Source organism: Myotis davidii, unplaced genomic scaffold, assembly GCF_000327345.1.
Source record: "Myotis davidii unplaced genomic scaffold, ASM32734v1 scaffold685, whole genome shotgun sequence".
NCBI lineage: Eukaryota > Metazoa > Chordata > Mammalia > Chiroptera > Vespertilionidae > Myotis > Myotis davidii.
Window position 1 is genome coordinate 1,074,016 of NW_006295823.1, and position 7,502 is coordinate 1,081,517.

Genomic DNA, 7,502 nt, shown 5'->3' on the forward strand with positions numbered 1-7,502 from the left:
GAGCCTCGGGGAAGGGGGTGCCAAGGGGGGGCGGAGCTCTGGTGGGAGGGGCCTAGCGGGTGAAGGGGCGTGGTTAGCTCCGGGGGCGGGGTTACATGCGCTGTCCCCGCCTCTTCCCGGCTCCCCGCTGGAGGGAAAGCCGGGAGCCGGATCTGGGCTGGGAGGCTGTCTCTGCAGGGAGGGGCGGGCGTGGGCATCCTCTTGGAAGAACTGACGTGATCGCGTGGGCCGGGGTTGGCGAAAAAGCATCGGCCGGTCCTGAAAGACGACGGAAGGGGCGGGGACGGGATGGGGGGGCGGGGATCGCAGTCCCCCGGCGGCCTGGACGCGGTTTCTGCTGCTGGGGGCTGGCCAGCATGGCTCTAAAATTAAATCGAGGCTGTTTCATGTGGCGTGTTTCTGCCACGGCCACACCCACCCGACACCGGAGAGAAAATAACAGTCTCGGTGCTTGGTCCCTCCGGGCTGACGGTGCTCTGATGGGCCGGCTCTGGGGCCACGCGCCCCCAGCCGCTCTGGGTGCAGAAGCGATGGGGGGAGATATGAGAGGGGGTGGTGCTGATGGCTCTGCAAGTATATTGCTCCAATGGCATAGCTGGGCCCAGTGGCTGAGTGTCGGCCTATGAACCAGGAGGTCAGGGTTCGATTCCCCCCAAGTTGTGGGCTCAAACCCCAGTGGGGGTCCTGCTCATGCTAGAGGCAGCCGATCCATGATTCTCTCTCATCATGGATGTTTTGATCGCTCTGTCCCTCTCCCTTCCTCTCTGTAATCAATAAAAATATGTGTTTGCTTATTTTATTTTTTAATATAATTTTATTGATTTTAGAGATTGGAGCGGAGAGGGAGAGAGGTATAGAATCATCCATGATGAGAGAGAATCATGGATCGGCTGCCTCCTGCCCGCCCCCTACTGGGGATCGAGCCTGCTACCCCCTTGCATATGCCCTTGGCCGGAATCGAACCCGGGACCCTTGAGTCCACAGGCCAACACTCTATCCACTGAGCCAAACCGGCCAGGGCATGTTTGTTTGTTTGTTTGTTTTAAAAAAGCTCAAATTCAGGTCCCCAATTAGGACTCCTCAGAGCACAGTCCAATTAACCCCCCCGCTGCTCTGTCTCCCCACCAACACGGTGCGATGATGGCCTCTGCGTGGCGGCTGGCGGAAGCCTCACCTGTAGGAGCTAACTCAGGTGGGAACCGAGGATGGGCAGATGGCGTTAGTGACACACGCCTAGCCCGCGGGACTCGGCAGGGCAGGGCGGGGCAGGAAAGGTGCGGCGTGACTCAGTCGCCCAGCGCCCGTGGAATTCACACTTGTCCTGCATGGCCATTCTGAGCTGCCTTCAGCCCAGTCTCGGAACAGGAAATGCGGTCATAACGCGAGCTGTTGAGACACGAACAGAAAGACTAACGCCCGTCCTTCTCAGATGCCTGGAAACCGGGCTCACACCTATTCGTCTGCAGCCACTCCTTACTCGTCCGTAGGTGAGGCTTGGAAAACCTGTAGGAGCTGACATCGCGGTGGAGGCAGAGTGTACGGGGGATAGCATTTGAGGACCCTTGTTTTGTTGTTTTTAGCGTATTTTTATTGATTTCAGAGAGGAAGGGAGAGAGAGGTAGAAGCATGAGAGAGAGAGGAGCAATGATGAGAGAGAATCATGGATCGGCTGCCTCCTGCAGGCCTCCTAGAGGCGGATGGAGTCCGCAGCCCGGGCATGCGCCCTGACCGGGAATGGAACCGTGACCTCCTGGTTCCTAGGTCGACTCTCAACCACTGAGTTCATATCCTGTCTTAAAGCACATGACCTCCTCCCAGCTAGAAAAATCAAACATCGCCCGGCCGGCTGCCTGCTGGGGGATGCAGCCCGCAACCCGGGCATGTGCCCTGGACTGGAATCAAAACCAGGACCCTTCAGTCCACAGGCTGAGGCTCTATCCACTGAGCCAAACAGGCCAGGGCAAATTTCATTATTTACTTTATTTTATTGATTTTTAGACAGAGGAAGGGAGAGGGATAGAGAGAGAAACATTGGTCTGCCGCCTCCTTCACGCCCCCCACTGGGGATGGAGCCTGCAACCCGGGCCTGTGCCCTGACCGGGAATCGAACCGTGACCTCCTGGTTCACAGGTGGATGCTCGACCACGGAGCCACGCGGCTGGGCGGACTTTCCGTATTCCTGACATCCATCTAGACCAGTGGTTCTCAACCTTCCTGATGCCGCGACCCTTTAATACGGTTCCTCATGTTGTGGTGACCCCCAATTTCATTGTCACACATTGAACATCATTAAAGCATAGCAATCAATCCCCAAAACAATATGTCATTATAGATGTGTTTTCCGATGGTCTTAGGCGACCCCTGTGAAAGGGTCATTCGACCCCCAAAGGGGTCGCGACCCACAGGTTAAGAACCGCTGCTCTAGACCGTCTCTCATGCTAGGTGGAGAGTGTGCCCGCCACCAGTCTCTGTGAGTCCTCGACCTACGAGGACACACTTGGCACGACCATTTCAGGGAACGCGTTCTGTATCCCGTGCACATCGCCAGCCGACCAGGGCCCCTCCGTGCCAGCTGCCCCGTGTGGATGCGCGCGAGAGGACACGGGGCGTGAGGAAGGCCAAACCCCCACAGCGAGGCCATGGTTTCAGAAGGGCGGTTATACGATCCCTGTGCAGACCTCAGCTTATTCACTTGCCCTTTTTCTTTTTTTTTAACCTCCTGGAAAGCTATAATTTGAGTTTCAGAGCAGCAGTTAGGAGGACGTGCTCATCAGGATCAGAAAACCCTGCATTAACCCCCCAGTGGCTGGGTGCCGTGGACCACGGGACGGGCCCTCAGGGTCCAGGCGGGAGCCCTCCCCGTGCCCCACACTTCTCCCCGCACCTTTCTCTTCCTCCCCGTGGCTCGGCTAGAGACTGTTCCTTTTAGAAATCGTTTTTTCCCAAGGCTAGCCTCAAAGGAACCCCAGCAGCAACCCCCACTTTCCGTAGCAAGCACATAAGCCTTTGCATTTTTAAAAAATATATTTTATTGATTTCAGAGCAGGAGAGAGAAAAACATCCATGATGAGAGAGCATCACGGATCGGCTGCCTCCCGCACGCCCCACACTGGGGATCGATCCTGCAACCCGGGCCTGTGCCCTGACCGGGAATCAAACCATGACCTCCTGGTTCCTAGGTCGATGCTCAACCGCTGAGCCACGCCGGCCGGGCCCCCGAAGGCGTCGGCTAGCTCTGTGACACCGGGCCTTCTCTCGCTCTGAATTATGGATCCGCTGGAAGTGGTGAGAAGTTGTGCAGGAGCTGTGCCAGCCCCACAGGCTGGGCGTGTCCGGGCGGGAGCCGAGCCGCCAGGCAGAGAGAGAAACTGCTCAGGCTCCCACCTCCGTCGAGGAGGACCCCAGGCCGCCGTCTTGATAGTGACCTCATCGCCCAGCTCTCAAATCTGCGGTCCTGTCAGGGACGCAGTAACGCCTGCGAGGAAGGAACCGTAAAGCCCCGCGATCAGGCGCCAGCAGCCCATCCTGCAAACACCTGGTCGGACAGTGAGGCTGCTGTCTTTGTGGGATGATAACAGCTCATTCACGCAAGTCCACCAACTCGTCAGACAGCTGACGCGGGTTTTCAAAGTTATTTTAATTCTTTCCTTAAACCCTCTCGTCTGGAATTGGTATGACTGATGCAGCCACTACAATGAGGTAATTAATCAACATATTAACATACGGTACCATGAAGAGACGATCCCTGCTTTTAAAAATATATGTATTTTATTGATTTTAGAGAGAGGGAGAGAGAGAGAAACATCCATGGTGAGAGTGAATCATGGATCAGTCGCCTCCTGCACGCCCCACACTGGGGATGGAGCCCGCAACCCGGGCCTGTACCCTGACCGGGAATCGAACCCTGACCTCCTGGTTCATAGGTCGACGCTCAACCTCTGAGCCACGCCGGCCGGGCTAAAAATACTTTCATATCATCTTTTAGGCTCTTTCTAATCTAACACAATCGCCTTAATTCCCACAGTATCTTGTTATGCTATCAAGTTGAAATTTAAGATTTTTGTTTTCTTGGCAACATACCTTCACGGTGGCCTAACTTGTTACTGTTCTGGGATTATGACCCAAGAGTCCATCACGGGACAAGGCCAGGGGCAGGCATGAGACCCGCGCACGTGGGTGAAAGTGCGGAGCTCCGTGTGCGGGGGCCACGCCGGGCGTGTGGGACCGAGAGCGGAGATTCCCACGTGCAGAGGGCCCTGGGGGGCGGCGGACAGGGAAGAGGCCGGCACGGGAAGGCGGCCAGACTACAGTGAGTCCCCTCCCAGGACGACAACACAGACACGCCCAGGGAGTCTGCGATTTGAAGGGGAAAAAAACACACAACTTCCTGTATTTTACAGTCGAGAACAGTGGGAGACAGGAAGTGGCAGGGAGTCCTCCTCTAGGGACAAGGATGGGACCTAAGGACGGGCTCCCACGGCCCCCCCTGCGCATCACGATTTTCCCAGCCGGCCTCCCGATCGAGGCCACAAACCCGCTGAATGAGTAAATAACTCAGTTTTTGGAACTCGGAGGCTGGGTGGTGCTACTGATCGGGGAAAAGGTGCGGAAGGGAGAGGGTGGCCGGGGCCCAGCCGTGGCCCGGGTCATCGCGACAATAAAGTGAATAATGAACAGCCCGGCTGGCGTGCAGGAGGCTGCCGATCCAGGATCCTCTCTCCTCGTTGATGTTTCTCTCTCTCTCTCTCTCCCTTCCTCTTGGAAATAAAAAAGTACATAAATACAATTGAAAGGCAGAATATGACATTAAAACAAATAACCAAATCGGGTCTGCAGCCCGGGGAGCCGGGAGTGTCTTGGTTCTATGGATGCAACTGGGACCGAAGGACAGACGCGAGTCCCACGAACAGGGAGGTGCCAGGGACATCTGAACACGCCTCCCCCCCATGCCCCTCGGTTTTCTGGATAAACATCACTCACCACCCCAGCCACCTTCCGCTCAGACGGGAACACTCGCAAGGTAGCTGTGGGGCTGTGAATGCCTCTTTGTTGCTGCCGTCGAGCGGCAGGGAGGGCACCGTCCCGCCCAACATCTGCCACCCCAGCCGCCCTCCACGGAGATTTATGACTTGGCTGGAACGCTGTACTCATCACACAGCTTTAGGTCAAGGGTGGTTGTTGTTTTTTTTCCCCGCAAATTCTGAAAACACACACACCCCGGTGAACAAAGCCCGCGTTTCATGGGCAGCCTGATTTCCTGCCTCCCTAAGCGCTGTCCTCATTTTTTATTTCTATTTTAACATGTTCGAGGGAAGGATGCCACGAGGAGAGCGGGTGTTTCCATAACACCTTCGGTCCAAAAGCAATTACCAGCTGGACCGGTTACTAACGCGGATTTTTTTTTTTCAATAGACGGAGTCGCACGTATGTTGATATAGATGCGATTTGATGTGTGTGCTATTCTGTTGTATTGGCAACAAGCTTCAAAACTTCAAATGTCAAATTTTCTGAAGGTGTGAACATCATAGATATTTATTTCGGGAAGTTTTAATTCATTACTTTATTTTGAAGAAAAGTGCTGCTGAAAGTGGTCGCATCCTCCGGGAAGCTTATGGTGAACATGCTCCATCTCAAGATACTTGGGAACGCTGGTTTAAACGCTTTAAAAGGGATGATTTCGATGTGAAAGACAAAGAACATCCAGGTCAACTGAAAAAGTTTGAAGACCAACAATTCCAAGCATTATTGGGTGAAGATGCGTGTCAAACTCAAAAGCAACTCGCAGAAAGGTGAAACGTTGCCCAGCAAACAATTTCCGATGGTTTACAAGCCATGGGAAAGGTTTAAAGGAAGGAAAACGGCCGCCACATCACCTGAACGAAAGACAAACGGAAAACCGAAAAGTCATCAGTAAAATGTGGCTTCAACGGCACGAAAGTCTTTGGGCATCGAATTGTGACTGGAGATGAGAAGTGGGTTTATGGTGAGAATCCAAAACGCACAAAATCATGGGTTGATCCAGGTCAACCATCAACCGGCGCCCTGCGGAGTGGAAATGGTTTTCTAAATTGAACACCGTCTCTAATCCTCGCTAGAAGATTCCCAGTGAAGGGAGTGACGCTCTTTCCAATGCGGGGATCCTGTGTGGAGACGGGACTTCGCCCGGAACGCAACGGACACGCTAAGCGTGAGTTCAAACCTGCACAAGAGGGGGTTGGGGGAGAGTCATGCGCGCATGAGGCCTGACCGTAACACCTGCTATTTGGAGGTTTCACTGCTGAGTCACATACAGTGATTCCACACAGGGACACGCCCTCCGTTTAGACCAGCGGTTCTCAACCCGTGGGTCGCGACCCCTTTGGCGGTCGAACGACCCTTTCACAGGGGTCGCCTGAGACCATCGGAAAACACAGATATCATTATATATTGTTTTTGTGATTGATCACTATGCTTTAATGATATTCAATTTGTAACAATGATTATCAAATCCTGCCTATCAGATATTTACATGACGATTCATAACAGTAGCAACATGACAGTTAAGAAGTGGCCACGGAAATAATTTTATGGTCGGGGGTCCCCACAACACGAGGAACTGTATCAAAGGGTCGCGGCATGAGGAAGGTTGAGAACCTCTGGTGTAGACATTTGATACAAAGGGTCTGGTGGGCCCTGACCGGTTTGGCTCAGTGGATAGAGCATCAGCCTTCGGACTCAAGGGTCCCGGGTTCGATTCTGGTCAAGGGCATGTACCTTGGTTGCAGGCAAATCCCCAGTAGGGGGTGTGCAGGGGGCAGCTGATCGATGTTTCTCTCCCATCGATGTGTCTAACTCTCAATCCCTCTCCCTTCCTCTCTGTAAAAAATCAATAAAATATATATATAAAAAAAGGGTCTGGTGGGAAAGTACTTACGGCTTTTGTTTCCCTTCCGACGCCGGCGCCGGCTTTCCTCCCGGGAGGGGCGTGTTCTGCACGTGGCGGAGGTAAGACCAGCCGGCTTCTCAGAGTCCTGCGAACAGTGTCATTTGGATGCCACAGGCTTTCCCTTCTCCAGTCCTCAGCCTCAGGCTGTAATTTCCCGCTTCCTGGTTTTATCCAGAGCCTTCAAATTAGCACGAGAAGCTAAACAGGAAGTTGCATTCCTCTAATCTCCAAAATGAGGAGGAAGACGGGCACGGGCGGGCGAGAAGACACAGGCAGGAGAAGGAGGAAGCCACGTTTTGTGTCTGTTCATCAAACTCCGATCTTCAAATCCCTCCTAACGCCCTGAACCCAAAAGACCCTCCCAAATCAGGAGTCGGGCAGCTTCCCGGCTGTCCCTCCGTCATGGTAAAAGGGACAGCCATGCCCGGCTGGCGTGGCTCAGCGGTTGAGGGTCAACCTATGAACCGGGAGCTCAGGGTTCGATTCCCGGTCAGGGCACAGGCCTGGGTTGCAGGCTCAACCCCCAGTGTGGGGCGTGCAGGAGGCAGCCGATCCATGATTCTCTCTCATCATGGAT